The sequence below is a fragment of the Crotalus tigris genome, unplaced genomic scaffold, assembly GCF_016545835.1.
Source record: "Crotalus tigris isolate CLP2741 ecotype Arizona unplaced genomic scaffold, ASM1654583v1 scf7180000024447.884657, whole genome shotgun sequence".
Lineage (NCBI taxonomy): Eukaryota > Metazoa > Chordata > Lepidosauria > Squamata > Viperidae > Crotalus > Crotalus tigris.
The window spans coordinates 582,379-598,352 of NW_024100616.1; the positions used below are offsets into that span (position 1 = coordinate 582,379).

Genomic DNA, 15,974 nt, shown 5'->3' on the forward strand with positions numbered 1-15,974 from the left:
ATCAGAGAAGCCATCGAGATACAAAAACACCCACACAGCATGAATAAATGAGATGATACCTCCCGCCTACCAGCCATTTGGAAACCCACCCTTATTGACAAACGAGTCCCTAACACAAAGAATGACAGCAGACCTACACTCACGAAAATCACACATCCACGCAAAAAGCAAACCCAAACCCACACCGATGATGAGGCATGACCACAAACCAGAAGCCAGACCACAGCTGCATCATTAGCCACTTTAAACCCCTCTAATCCATACATGAAATAAACTGACACCCACCATGAAGATGAGGCATGACCACGAACGCGAAGCCAAACAAGAGCAATGCAACTCACCATCTCAAATCCCCCTGAAACTCAGACTAACCTGAGCACAATAAAGCCCCCACCCAAACAGAACACTCCCCCATCCAATCAGAGCACAGCCAACCCCCCACCCAGTCAGAACACAGCCAAGTCCCTAACCAATCAGAACACACCTCCACCCAATTAGAACACAGCCAAGCTCCCATCTAATCAGTTCATACCCCCACTAGCAGTTAAAAGAAAGAAACAGCTATGATCACACATTGCTCCTAGAAGCAAGAAGCCGAAAACACCAGCCTGAAGATGACGAATGAGACTTCGTCGAAATGTCGCCAAGACACTTCCAATTTGACGCGGGAGAAAACTCGAATAACCAAAGTCATACATACATACATACATACATACATACATACATACATACATACACCTATAATAAAGGTAAAAAGGATATATGCAGTGTTATCTTCATTTTAGATATCAAAAGGCTTTTGCGGCTCCCAGTGTTTTGTTTTCGGTGGGAAACGGGTCCAAGTGGCTCTTGTGTTTTGGGTTGCCTACCCCTGCCCTTGAGCTTAAATGAACTCCAGAAAATGGTAGAGGACAGGAAGGCCTGGAGGAACGCTGTCCATGGGGTCGCAATGAGTCGGATATGACTTCGCAACTAACAACAACAACAACCCCTGCCCTAGTGAGACCACACCTGGAATACTGCAACCAATTTTGGTCACCATACTACAAAAAAGATGTTGAGACCTTGGAAAAAGTTCAGAGAAAAGCAACTAAAATGATCAAAAGCCTGGATACTAAGACATATGAAGAATGGCTGCAGGACTTGGATTTGGCTAGTCTAAAGAAAAGAAGAAATAGGGGTGACATGATAGCAGTATTCCAGTATTTGAGAGGCTGCCACAAAGAAGAGGGAGTCATGTTATTCACCAAAGCACTAGAAGGCAGGATGAAAAACAATAGTTGGAAACTGACCAAAGAGAGAAGCAACCTGGAATTAAGGAGAAACTTCCTAACAGTGAGGACAACTAACCAGTGGAACAGCTTGCCTCCAGAAATCATAGGCATTCCATCACTGGAGGTTTTTAAGAAGAGACTAGACCAGTGGTAGCAATCCTATGGCACATGTGCCAGAGGGGGCACTCAGAGCCCCAGATCTGGCAGAGATCTGGCAGAGACTGCAAGCTCCAAATGCCTGAAATGGGGCGTTTAAGAAATGGAGCTTTCTGCCAGATCTCCTTTGGGATAAAAAAAAAAAATGTTTCAGCACCTATGTAGCACTTCCAAATACAGGGACTGGCTGCGTTTGGAAGCTCTCTATAGGAGCTAAAAGACTTTATCCCAACAGAGATCTTGCAGAGACTGCAAGCTGTGTATGCCTAGTATGGGGCACTTGAGAAACGGAGTGCTCCTTTCTGTGCAGTCACAAAGAGTGCTTCAAAATGCAGGGAATCCTTGCGTTTTGAATAGCCCCATCAGAGCACAAACATTCCACAATCCACAATGCCAAACTCTAACCCCCACCACACCCCAGGGCATCCACAATGCCAAATCCTAACCCCCACCCCAGAGCAACCACACTCTTTCACTAACCTCCTTTCCAGCTCTTCTGTGTGCAAGGCAACAAAAGTTTGTGGGACTAAAATAAAAAATCAATCTGAACTTCCAACTTCCCATGAAAAAAAAGGTCTCACAAAGTTGGAAGGTTTGGTTGAACTTTTTTTTTAAAACGGTAGTCCTACAAGCTTCTTCTGTTGCCCTGCCTGTGGTGGCAGAAAACAGAGCTGGAAAGGAGGTTAGTGAAGGGAGGCTTTGGGGAAGTGAGGGGAGACGGGAAAGAGTCTGCTCTGGTCTCCACTGCCTCACTCCGCCAGCATCAGGGCTCGAAGGCTTGTTTTTTTCCAGGAAAAAGCCATTTCCTGGCGAAAACGGAGCCAAAGCGCACCTCGCTCTTATTGAGAGGAATCCTGCAAAAACAAGGATGACAAAGGACAGCACAGTTAGTTCTGAAAATGAAATCCTTAAAGTGTGGAATTCTCTGCCAAATAATTTTAAGTTAATGAAAGCACTTGGGATTGCTTTCCTTACTTTGTTTGGATCATCTTATGCTTGTGAGCAGCTGTTTTCAGCTTTGAATTATATCAAATCTGACACTCGAAACAGACCAACAGATGACCTGAGTGCTACATGTGTTGGTCTCAAACTTACAAAGTATGAGCCAAGGTTAGACAAATTATCACATGCATACAACAGCAAAAATCACATTAATTGTTCAAAAGCATGCCAAATGCAAACTTTTACCTTTCCATAAAAAGTTGTTTGTATCATGGAAAGCTTTGTTATTGTGTTTTTCTTTTAAGACAAAAGATGTTTATGTATGAGTTGTTTTTTCTAAACTAAAACCTCAGTATTCAGATTAAATTGCCGTGTTGGCACTTTGCAATAAATAAGTGGGTTTTGGGTTGCAGTTTGGGCACTTGGTCGCTAAAAGGTTCACCATCACTGGACTAGACCGTCTCTTGTCTGAAATGGTATAGGTTCTCATGCTTGAGCAGGGGGCTGGAGTAGAAAACTCCAAGGTCCCTTCCAGCTCCTATTCTATTCTATTCAGCAATTTTGCAAAGAAGGGATTAGCATAAAGGTGCATAAGTTAAGTTAGTTAAGCAGGTAAATATCCAGATTTATAAATCAGTTCCCAAGTGGTCTATCTTGTTGCAAGAATAGATTTTTGGGGACATGGTTGCCTCATTATCTGCCAACAATCTAATAAAGTTCTGACACTAACAATGACCTTGCTGAAATTCTTCAGAATCTCAGGTTCAGGAAACATGCTTGTTTTGTTCTCCTGCTCCTTGTTCGTGCCAGCATTTCTATTTGATCTCTTAGCAGTTGTCATGAGTAAGCCAGGATCTAAGAAAAGTGGCTTTCAGTTCCTCTGAATGATCAAAGTCTCAAACCCAGAGAAGTGTGGGTTTCTTGGCTCTCCTATATAATAAACCAAAAACCTGCCATTTAAAATGACAGCCTCAAATTCCTTCTGGAAGAAAGAAGGATGGGAAAGTAACTGACAGAATATAAAGCAGATGAAAATGTAGGTGAACTTGAGTTCATTTACTGTAGCTTTGGAGGAGGAAGCAGGAAATGGTGCAGTTTTACCAGTGAAGCCTAAAAATATTTGGCAGGTCACATGCCTTCAGCAGCCCTGGGTGTTATGCCAGAGCTCTTTTAGACAATTTTCCTGTTTTGCTTACTAAGCTACTTTGTTCGACAGATTTGTTTCTGCACATATCAGAACGAGGCTCAGGGAATGAATAATGCAGCACACACATTACTGATTATTTCAGATGTATATTAATAGATAAGCCTGTAGCAGTATTTCACACTGCGCCTTGTCTTCATGCATTAGAATCAATGGATAACAGAAGTTTATCCTTAGAGAAATGTTATATGTGCTTGTAGGTGCATGCAGTGAAGGAGAGATTGCAATCACCGAGGTGGCAGGCGTGGCTGCCGGCTCGATGGAGACAGTGGCAGCTACTCCGGCAGCACGACAGCAGGCAACCCGCTGGAGAGCTCGGACCCCATGGCCTAATTTTTATTAAGAGTTTTAACAACAGTAATAAGAATTAATGAAAACTAAAGTAGAACAAAAAAGGATAAAGAAAATGGGAGAAATAAAAGAAAAAGCTAAAAATGCAATACAAAACAAAGTAAGAGGAAGATAAAAAAGAAAAACTAGAATAGTAAATTATATAGTAAAAAAGAATAAAAAAATATACAGGTAGTCCTCGAGTTACGAATGTAATGGAGCCTGCTCATTCCATTCATAACTCAGGAATTTGTGGGAGTGAAACTCATACTTTCAACGAGATCACTCCCTGCTTTCGCCCATGCATTCGCTAATCAAATGCATGGGCAAATGCATGGTTTGTTAAGTGCACATGAGGTATCTCAGGATGGGGAAGGCCATGGGGGGGCTAATGATGGAACAGCCCCCCAAGTCAGCCCCCCAAGTCTGCAAGATACCTCATGCTTCCCCCTCCCTTCCTGCTGCACCAGACTCACCTTGCAAAGATCTGCTTTCTCTCTGCCACAGTTCCTTTCCCTTTGAGGGAGAGGAGAGTTGGCTTGGAAATGCTTTTTGCACTGAAAATGGAAGCTCCTGGGTATCATAATATTGCTCAAACACCCATTCTCTGCAAAAAAGCTTCCATTCTCTGGGGAGGGGATAGCGTTTGCTTCATTTGGGGCAAAGCGTAGAATCGGAGTCAGCCAGGTGCAGGAACCAATGCTGTCCATGACCCAGGTGCGCTGCTCGCTCATGTATGCCAGCCTTAGTTTGAGAGCAGGAACAAAGCTTTCAATTGAGCAGGGAGGCATCATGGGGCCAGGCCCCTTGCACCTGCATCCAAGCCTGTGGTAACCATGATTCCCCCCCTCCCTAGCCAGCCACACACCCTGCCCGACCTACTCTTTGCCTGGCTGGCTGGCTGGCACAAACCTCACCACTCTTCTCCTTGTCGTCATCCTCCACACTCAAGCGGCGGCAGTGACTTGGGTTTCTTAGCTCCGTCTGAGTGGAAGAAAGCGGCGGAGCAGCAGTAGGATTGCTCTCAAACAATAAGACCCAAGTGTGCTGCTTGCTCATGTGCACTGGCCTTATTGAGAGCAATCCCACTGCTGTGCCTCCACTTTCTTCCACTTGGGGAAGAAGGTCCATCTGTGAGCAAATGAGGTGGTTGAAACGCAGTGTTCCACTCCATTTCTAAGCACACACTGGCAGAAAGATAGACCTTCCAGTTTCCCCAAGGTCTCCATTCAGATAAAAAGTGTTTTCAGCGCTTATGGGGTGAGTCAAAACGCAGTGAATCCACATTGCAAAAAGTGATCACCCCAGGACACTGCAACCATCATAAATATGAGTCAGTTATCAAGCATCTAAATTTTGATCACATGACCATGGAGATGCTGCAATGGTTAAGTGTGAAAAATGGTCATGTCACTTTTTTCAGTGCTGTTGTAACTTCAAATGGTCACTAAACGAACAGTTGTAAGTTGAGAACTACCTGTACTCCTCCCTTCTCCTATTTTTCCCATAATAACAAGCCTGTTAGGTGGGTTGGGTTGAGAGAGAGTGACTGGCCAGAGGTCACCCAGCTGGCTTTCAAGGCTAAGATAGAATTTGAACTCACGGTCTCCTGGTTTCTAGCCTGGTTCCTTAGAGCCTAGAGCAGCGGTTCTCAATCTGTGGGTCGTGACCCTTTTGGGGGTCAAACAACCCTTTCACAGGGTTCGCCAAGCCCCCTCCCCGTTGTCCGGACTACACTGGGGTGGGAGCTTCTCGTCAACCGCTGGAGGGCAGGTGGGGCGACTCTGCCCGAAAGTGCTCCCATTCACACCAATCCAAAGGCGGGATATTGGGGGGGCTCCCATCCCATCCCGTCGTAGCCCTCGAGTCTCTCTGTCTGAGCGGCCCTCGGTAGCTCACCACTCCCGCAGGCTTCTGGGGGCGACTGCGATGTCCTCCAGCTGATCTGGGGCCCCGTCGGTGCCTGCCTCCTCCAGCTCCTTCCCCCGAGGCAGTGAAGCCCATTACTTCACCTCGCCACTTCCCCTCGTGCTGGGCTGAGAGGGCGGCGGGGCTGTGCGGAGCAAGCGAGGGAGTCTCCTTCCCTCTGAGTTTGGCAAACTAGCCTCGCCCTTTTTGCTTCCCATGGCAACGATTCTGCCTTTTAATGCCACTGGAGGGAGAGGGACCAACCCCCGCCCCACCTTTATTGCCACTGACTAAAGAAAGCGGCAGGTGAGAGCCACTGCTCGCCCGGGGAAGCCGGCATGCTTAAGAGATGGGTGGGCCACTCGCTCGCACCAGCCAGCCAGCCGGCCAGCCAGCCTGCTCGCCCTTGCTTTACTTGGCAGCTAGAGAGGCTCGGGGCTTTCGCAGACTTCTGTCCCAGGTTCTCCTCCAATCTTTGTAGGCTGGCTGGGCCGCCCAAGCCTCCCAGACTGTTCGTACCCAATCAATAACCTCCACAACAGAGGGTCAGAACTGGTCAAAAGTTCCGCACCTCTGGTGATTTATTTGGTGATTTATTTTACAAAGAGATCCTTGCGTAATGAAGTCATACAAGCTTTTTATAAAAAGAGATTCCAGATTGCTGCCCAAGATGTTATTATTTTAAAGGAAATTCCATCTAAAATTTTAAGAAACAGGAAAGACTTTGCTTTTTTAGCTAATGAGCTTAAAGCAAGATTGATGCCATTCAGATGGGAGATTCCGATGGGTATCGCTCTGAGCCATGCGGGGAGGCGTTATAGGTTGAATACGGTTGCTAAAGCTAAAGAGTTTTATAATACGGTCCTGGGTGCAGGCTCAGCGTCATCTGCTCAGAAACCCTTGAGTGGTAAAGAGTTGGAACAGCAATCTGAAGCATTAGGTCTGATCACTGCTGGGAAGTTACAACTGGAATGGCAACTTCAAACAGAGGTTAAAGAGCAGAGGATGACCCGTGCAGCACAAAGACGCAAGGAAAAGGAGCAACAAAAGAAAGAAACTAAAGAATCTTCTTTGGAAAGTGCCTCATTGCCGGTGGGAGGAGCAAGACCCAAGAGTTCTGCAACACATACAGCAATGGCAGATCTTCAGGCAGTCTTCTCCAGGCTCCTGGTTAAGGGAGATGGCAAAGTTTCTGACCTGGAATGTTAACGGTCTTAATTCCCCTCAGAAAAGAAAGAAAATTTTTCACTACTTAAAGCAACATAATAACGATGTTATTTGCTTGCAGGAAACTCATATTTTACTTAAGGATCAAAAATATTTAGCTAATGCCCGTCTGGGATCTCATTTTGTATCTTCTGCTCCTGGGAAGAAAGGGGGAGTGGTTATTTATGTTAAGCAAAAGTTACCAGTTTGTCTGGTAGAATCAGACCCCCAAGGAAGATATGTAATGATTGAACTTGGTTTATATAGTAAGAAAATACTTATAGTGGGACTTTACGCACCAAACCAACAACAGGAACAATTTTACAGACTGTTACATCAGAAAATAATCTCGCTGGATTATAGATCCGTGATATTAATGGGCGATTGGAATGGTGTCTTAGACACACAAAGGGACAAGAAAGGTTTTTCTCTCCTTTTTAAACAGGCTAAATTACCTAAAGCCTTTTTTGATATGAAAGAAGACTGGGAATTGAGAGACTATTGGCGGGAACGTAATCAAGAGGAGAGAGACTTCACCTTTTTTTCAGATAGACATCAATCCTTTTCAAGGATTGATTTTTTTTTTATTACAACGGATTTATATAATAAGGTAAAAAATGTAAAGATTTTTCCTAGGTCGTTGACGGATCATAGTCCAGTCTGGATGGAGCTGATTCAAGAAAAAGAGGAGAGAAGATCCTGGAGGGTGAATGAAAATTTATTTAGACAAGAGAAGAATGTTCAAAAGTTAAAGGAGTGTTTAAAGGATTACTTTGCTTTGAATATGTATAAGGGGACATCAATGCCAATGGTATGGGATGCAAGTAAAGCATTTATGCGTGGGATCTTGATAAAAATGAATAATTTTCATAGACAAAAGCAGACTCAGAAACGTAAAGAATTGGAAGATGAGATTAAATTAAAAGAAAAGGCTTTGATTTTAACTCCTTTAGATGAAAAGATTAAAGAATCTATAAAGTTGCTAAGAACACAATTTAATATGTTGATGGCGGATCAATCTGCAACTAACTTATTGTTTATGAAACAAAATACATTTTGTAATGCCAATAAACCAGGGAGATGGTTGGCTTACCAATTAAGAAAGAAACAGAGACAGAGAATAATAGATAAAATAAATTATAAGGGTAAATTAGTGTACCAGAAGGAATTGATTAAGAAATCTTTTTTAGATTATTATCAAAAACTATATAAATCTACTAATGTACAAACTCTAGATATAAACAAATACTTAAGTGAGGCTAATTTCCCTAAATTGACAGAAGACCAGAAATATGAAATTAATGCTTTAATTACTAAGGAGGAAATTGCGTTAGTAATTAAACAATTGAAATTAGGGAAAGCACCGGGTACGGATGGTTTGACATCTGTTTATTACAAAACTTTAATGGAAGAGATGATACAACCATTAGCTGACCTTTTTAATAGTATTTTATAGGGTTCAGAGATCCCTCCGTCATGGCGCAGTGCTTTTATATCCTTGATCCCAAAAGAGGATCAAGACCTTACTTTACCAAAGAATTACAGACCTATATCTCTTTTAAATGTTGATTATAAGATTTTTGCAAAAATTTTAGCTAATAGGTTCATGAGGGTTGTGCACCACCTCATACAAAGGGACCAATCTGGTTTTATAACTGGTAGATACATGAAAAATAATGCTAGACAAATTATTAATTTACTAGAATATTTAGACAAGAATAACCAAATTCCTGCAGGGTTGATATTTTTAGACGCTGAAAAAGCTTTTGATCAACTGAATTGGTATTTTATGTTACGAGTAATCGAAGAGATGAATTTTGGTGAAAAAATATTACAAGCTTTTACTGCGATATATCAAAAACAAACGGCACAACTTATTGTCAATGGGGGTTTGTCAGAGGTTTTTACAATAGAGAAAGGTACTAGACAGGGATGTCCACTGTCGCCGTTATTGTTTGTTTTAACACTGGAAATTTTGTTGATCAAGATTCGAGGGTCGCAGGAAATAAAAGGAATAGAAGTTAACAAAAAAGAATATAAGTTGAGAGCTTTTGCAGATGACTTGGTGGTTACTTTGTCTCAACCTATTTATTCTGTAGCAATGTTATTACAGCTGATTCACCAATATGGATTGGTTTCGGGTTTCAAGATCAATGTTAATAAGACTAAGATATTACCTAAAAATATGACTACTCGGGACAAACAAATTTTGGCTAATTTGACTGGTTTTGAAATTGTTAATAAGGTAAAATACTTGGGGGTTACTTTATCTGTTTCTAATGCAAAATTGTTTAAGAATAATTATGAAAAGTTGTGGGTTAGGATACAGAAAGACTTGAGGAATTGGGAGAAGTTGCAGCTATCCCTCATGGGAAGAATCGCAGTGATCAAAATGAATGTCCTACCCAAGTTTCTCTTTTTGTTTCAAATGTTACCGATTTTGAAGAATGAGATTAATTTAAATGAATGGCAGAAAGGTATTAATAAATTTATTTGGGCAGGGAAAAAACCAAGGGTAAAGTTTAAAATCATGCAAGACTCCCGTGAGAGAGGTGGACTCAAGGTACCGAATTTAAAATTATACCACGATGCGGTGGCTTTAACATTAATTAGTGATTGGGTAAATTTAACAAATTTGGAGATACTCCATCTGGAGGGATGGGATTTACTTTTCGGTTGGCATGCCTATTTAATATTTAATAAGAAAGTGGATTGGGTTTTTAAATCTCATATTATAAGAACTTCTTTACTTAGGGTTTGGAGAAAATATTATAAAAGTGATTTTAAAATACCACTATGGGCTATACCTTGGCATGCGATAGAGGGTATAAGGAGAGGTGTTAAAATGGATACGGTGTCTTATACACAATTACTCAGACGGGATGGACATAATTGGCAGTTAAAATTATTGGAAGAGTTAGTACATGAAAATATTACTTATTCTTGGTTTCAATATAGACAATTAGCAGATAGATGGAAGTTGGATCGTAAGGTGGGTTTTCTTAGAGAAGATGAAAATCTTTTTAAGCAAGTAAAGGACCAAAGACAAACCCATATTAAGAGAATTTATGGGGTTCTAGTGGAACTGGATTCAGAATCAGAATTAATTAAAGATTGTATGATTAAATGGGCGCAGAATTTTGGTGAACCAGTTCCACTGGATATCTGGGAAATTATCTGGGTGAGGAATGTTAAATTTACACAAGCTCAGAATTTAAGGGAGAATTTTTATAAAATGTTTTATAGATGGCACCTTGATCCACAAAAAATGTCTCTCATGTATCCTGACCTACAGCCTAAATGTTGGAGATGTGGTTGTTTGGATGCCACCTATTATCATATTTGGTGGTCGTGTAAAAATATAAAAGCTTTTTGGATTAAGATATGGTGGAATATTCAGAGAATCTTTAGAAAGAGGGTAAAATTTACTCCACAATTATTTTTGTTAGGTATAGTTACTGATTGTGATGCAAAGGAGGTTATATTGATGTTGAATCTGATCACAGCCGCAAGGTTGTTAGTAGGACAATACTGGAAGAAGGAATCTTTGCCCACCTTGCAGGAGTGGTTTTTTAAAGTATCTTACCTGGCGGAAATGGCAAAGATTTCGCCTTTCTTAAAAGAACAATCGCAAGAGAAATTTTTTGCTATTTGGGACAAATGGATAAAGTTTATACAATTTAAATTGGATATAAAAAAATATTATTTAGCTTTTTTATAACTTTTATTTTTACATATATATATATATATTCTATTGTTAATCTTTCTTTTTTCTTTTTTTCCTTTTTATACAATTTTTTTAATTTTTTTTAATTAAGCCTATATTCTGCTCTGGGAAGCTCCGGGGGGGGAGGGTCTGGGTGGTTTGGGGAGGGTGGGGGGAGGGTTGTTTTGGTTTGTTTAATTCTGTGTTTTTTTCTGTTTTGTTGTTCTATTGTTGTCTTCTGTTTTTTGTAAAAACTTTTAAAAATTTTTCAATAAAAAAAAAAAAAGTTCCGCACCTCCAAATCGATCCCCGATCGGACAGAGAGGGAGGGAGAGAGGGAAGAAGAGAGGTAGAGAAAGAGAGGAAGAAAGAAAGAGGGAGAAAGAGGGGGAGAGAGAGGAAGGAAGAGAGAGAGAGGGAGAGAAAGGGAAAGAGAGAAAGAGAGAGAAATAGAGGGAGAGGGAAAAAGAGAGAGAGAAAGAGGGAGAGAGATATTAAATTAGTAACATAGTTCTTAAGTGAATCTGGTTTCCCCACTAACTTTGCTAGTCAGAAGGTTGCAAAAGGCGATCACATGACCCTGGAAAATGTGTTTGTGTATATTTGTGTGTTGTAGGGCAAGGGGAGAAGAGAAAAGGTCAGGTCTTCCTTCAGAGCCATAGGTGGAGCAGCTGAAGGTGTGATTCGGCACTCATAGTTCAAGACAAAATTTCATTTATTTGTAATTAGAAATAAATATTTCACAATATATAATTACATATTGTTTTTGTGATTAATCACTATGTTTTAATTATGTTCAATTTGTAACAATGAAAATACATCCTGCATATCAGATCTTTACATTATGATTCATAACAGTAGCAAAATTACAGTTATGAAGTAGCAACGAAAATAATTTTATGGTTGGGGGTCACCACAACATGAGGAACTGTATTAAAGGGTCGTGGCATTAGGAAGGTTGAGAACCACTGGCCTAGAGCAAACTGGCTCTCAGTCAAACTGGTATCCTAAAGCAGAGGTCCCCATCCCTTTGGGCACCAGGGACCGGTTCCGTGGACCAGAGAGTGTGGGTTTGTGTGCTGCCTGAATCCCACGAATGGGGCTTTGCTTATTTGTGCAGACCGGTTGCTGGCATGTCGCGGCCCAGTACCTGTCCACAGACTGGAGGTTGGGGACTCCTGTCCTAAAGCCTCCCCCATCCCCGAGGCACCCCATATTTTATTTAATGACCCACATGTTTGTTTCACAACTACATTAGGGAGAGCAGGGATGGAGATTATTAAGCAAGGCCATCTCACTTAACAGCCATCACCATTGGCAACTTTAATGGGCAGGTTCCAGAATGGTTATAAGTCGAGGACTACTTGTAGATAATTTGGTACATTTTGACGATCCCAAGAAACTATTTTCAAATTTTCCAGGCACCAAAGAATCCTCCCATGCTCCAATGTAACCACCCTTCTCTTTATATATAGTTAGAAAACTTTATTAAGCTTCTTTAATCATAGCTAATATTATTGTCACATCTTTTTCCCAAAATGCTCCCTGTCTCTCTTAATGAAATACTTATTTCTGATTTCATATTTAGGTTCACCTGGGCCTATTTTATTAATTTTTATTAAGTTGGGGCCTTAATAATATGATGTTGTTGGGGATAATTTAATGTTAGGGATCTTATAAGTCCTGATTGCTTAGCAATAGTCTTTCTACTTGGCTGTTTCATGCATTTCTACAAAAGTCTAATGTGACACTGGCAAAGAGGGCCTCTCTCTATGTTTGTATATATTACATAATTTTACTTTGGACCTCATTCTCAGACATATTAATTAGTGTATCAATTTAATCTATGTCATTTGGGATTCATGTATCTTATATACGGTAATATTTTTTGCCACCTACAACATTCACCCATTATAGATTTCTAGATATGTGGCTACTATGTTATTCTATGCAGAATATGCATGAGATAGCATGCTTGTATCAAATTCCAACTGGAAATCTCATTTACAAATTCCAATTGTATTTTTTTCACATTTTATTTAAGTTTTCTTTGGACTTCTTTGTCTAAATTCAATCACAAAACCAATTATCGTAATCTAACCTATGATTTCCACTGAACCCACATTTTGCATCAATTTGTTCCAGTTGTGTTATGATGCATGTGCATTCCCTTGTCCTGCCAATGTAGCCAGAACCCCTCAAATACTCATTTATTTGTTTCCCTTTATTTCTTTCCTGCTTTTGCTTAGGTATTCATTTTCAGGGCCTGCCATTCTGCTGGGGTGTATGTGCTTGCTATGTGATTTTCCTTGCTCTGTGCTGTATGGGGTGCCCTCTCTCTGGGTGAGAGGAATGTGACATGAAAACATCTGCCTTATTTCCAGACATTGGAGCCTGGAACCGTCAGGACCTTTTGAAACGATGCCTATTTCAAGAGTTATGCTTTCTTGGGATATATAGTTGAGGCAGATCCTTACATAAAGCAAGGTCTGCAATAGTGCCCAACCCGGAGAAGCATCTGTCCTACCAAGGGGGGCCGTGCACAACATGTCTTTACATGATAGCGAAATGGGAGAAGCTGGAACTGAAGACTGTAGTGTGTCAACTGTCCAGGTCTATCCCGGAGAAGGCCCCTCCACCTGGTTGGAGGAAGCTGCTGCCCTAGAAACACTCCTTGAGGCCGAAATGGTCACTCGGCGTTGGGAAAAAGGAAGACTGGGAGGAAAGAACCCAAAGAGTAACTTTCACCTGAGAAGGTCAGAAGAGGACTCAAAAGAAAAGAACGGAAGATCTTTCCAATGATGAAGAACCAGACAGGCAGTTGGACCTGATGGAGGGGATCTTGAAGCGAGCCATGCACTACATGGTGGAAGCTTTTGAGGACCTAAAAGCCAAATCCCTGGGCTGCCCAGAAAAGAAGGAAGAACTCAATGAAAGATGGTTTGGCTTAGGTTGGGGAGAAGTTGTATGTGCCTGCAAGTCAGAGACTGAGAATCATGCAGGCCTGTCACAATTCGAAAATAGCTGGACACTTTGGGTTTGTAAAGACTCTTCACCTGCTTAAGCGGCAATTTTGGTAGCCATCCTTAAAGAAGGACATTGAAAGCTATGTGGCCAGCTGCCCGACTTGTGCTGCTGCGAAACAGAGACAGGGAAAAATGCCTGGCCTCCTACAGTCGGTACTGAGCTCTTCAGCACCCTAGAGAGAGAAAGTGCAGAAAACAATGTCATTTGGGTTGTCACTTATTTGTTCTCTAAACAAGCCCATTTTATCCCATGTCAGAAGATCCCAACTGCAAAGACTTTGGCTAATTTGTTTGTGCAGCACATTTATCATCTCCATAGTGCTCCAAAATGCATAATATTGGATAGGGGGGTTCAATTTACCTCTAAGTTCTGGAAGGCCTTTTTGGACCTCTTAGATTCTGATCAGGGACTGTTATCTAGGCATCATCCTCAAATGAATGGGGGAACAAAATGAATGAACTCAGTTCTAGAACAGTACCTCCATTGTTTTATTAATTATCAACAGGACAATTGTATTGAACTGCTGCCTTTTGCTGAAGTGGCTTATAATAATGCAGTGCACTCCAGTACTGGGTTCACTCCTTTCCAAGTGCCTAATGGCCAGAGTTTCACCCCTATGCCTGAGTTACCTGCTAACAAGCCTGCTATCCCCTCCCTTAAGGACTGGGTTCATCAGTTGCAGTTCATCTGGCCAGTGGTTAGAAAAGCTTTGGACAAGGCCAGAGAAGCTTATAAGGCACACGCTGATAAAAAAAAAAAAAGAATGGAGCCTAAGCCTTTCCATGTGGGAGAGAGGGTTTACCTTTCTACTAGATTCCTACAGTCGCTACAGACATCAAAGAAGCTGGGGCTGAAGTATATCAGTCCTTTTCCCATTAAATGCATTATCAATCCTGTCATGGTGGAGTTGGAACTCCCTAAGAGTTTGAGGCAAATCCACCCGTTTTTCCACTGCAATTTGTTAAAACCTGAGGTCACTTCTAAATTACGACCTGCCACCACTCCTGTCTCTCAGCCCATTATGGTAGAAGGTAAACAACACTTCAAAATTAAAGACATTTTAGATTCACGCAAACATCATGGGGCCACACAATATTTAGTGGCCTGGAAAGATTTACCCACTTCACAAAATGAATGGGTTTATAAAAAACACATTCACACTGCTAGGTTGCTCAAATGTTTTCATGAGCGCTATCCTGATAAGCCTAACTGATGTATTTGTTTTCTTTTCCCCTTCCCGTTCTTGCTTTGCAGGTGGATTTGTCTTTCTATTAGGGGGCCATATGTCAGAACCCCTCATATACTCATTTATTCGTTTCCCTTTATCTCTTTCCTGCTTTTGCTTATGTATTCAATTTTGGGGCCTGCCATTCTGCTAGTGGTGTTGTGCTTGCTATGTGATTTGCCCTGCTATGCTCTGTACGGGTTGCTCTCCCTCTGGGTAAGAGGAATGTGACATGAATTGCCTTTTTGATTTGCATGCCAAATCTTTAGACCTTGCTTTGCTTTCTAGCCATCACTAACTTTCAATAAAAGTTCCTTTTGAAATGATGCCTGTTTCAAGAGTTCTGCTTTCTTGGGAGATCTAGTTGAGGCAGATCCTTACACAGTCCCAAATGCTCAGAGTTCCACAATTTCTGCAACATCAGCAACATTATCAATGTTTATCAATAGTATTAATATTATTGATCAGTAAATTCACTCATTGCTAGAACTTGCAAGACCTGGTTTTCTGATAATGGAATGGCATTAACCATGGTTCTTATTCATGCAGATGTAAGTCCATACCATCTCTAAAGGGAATCATGAAAAGAGTACATTTATGGAAGAATATGATGAAATATCATGAATGAATGAGATCATTATTTTGTATCCATAATGCAGATGTGTTTTTGAGTTACTACTGAATGGTAGAAATATATCCTAGGAAACTTGTTCAGTTACAAACTAGCTATGAAAAATATATTTAACTGATGAAATAAGGACATAAAAATAAAATTGGGTGATTTATCAGATTTATAATATAAAATTATGACATTGTATACATAAATAATAATCAAAGATCAGGTAATGCTTGCTTTGTTTTGCTTAGTTTCTTCTGTTATATTCATAGTTTACTTAAGCTGAGTTTCTTTAAAATTTAGATTTAAGGAATATATTTATAAACTGGTTTTTTTTTCGTTTTACAACGCTGTAATACCTTTTATGGGAGTGGAGTCGG

General features: G+C 41.0%; 1 protein-coding gene across 3 annotated transcripts in view; it reads left to right on the plus strand.

Annotated features, from left to right (window-relative positions):
- The window catches only part of NHS (NHS actin remodeling regulator), a 348,337-nt gene that overhangs the window by 289,171 nt on the left and 43,192 nt on the right, over positions 1 to 15,974 (plus strand). The gene's annotated exons all lie outside the window — the stretch shown is intronic.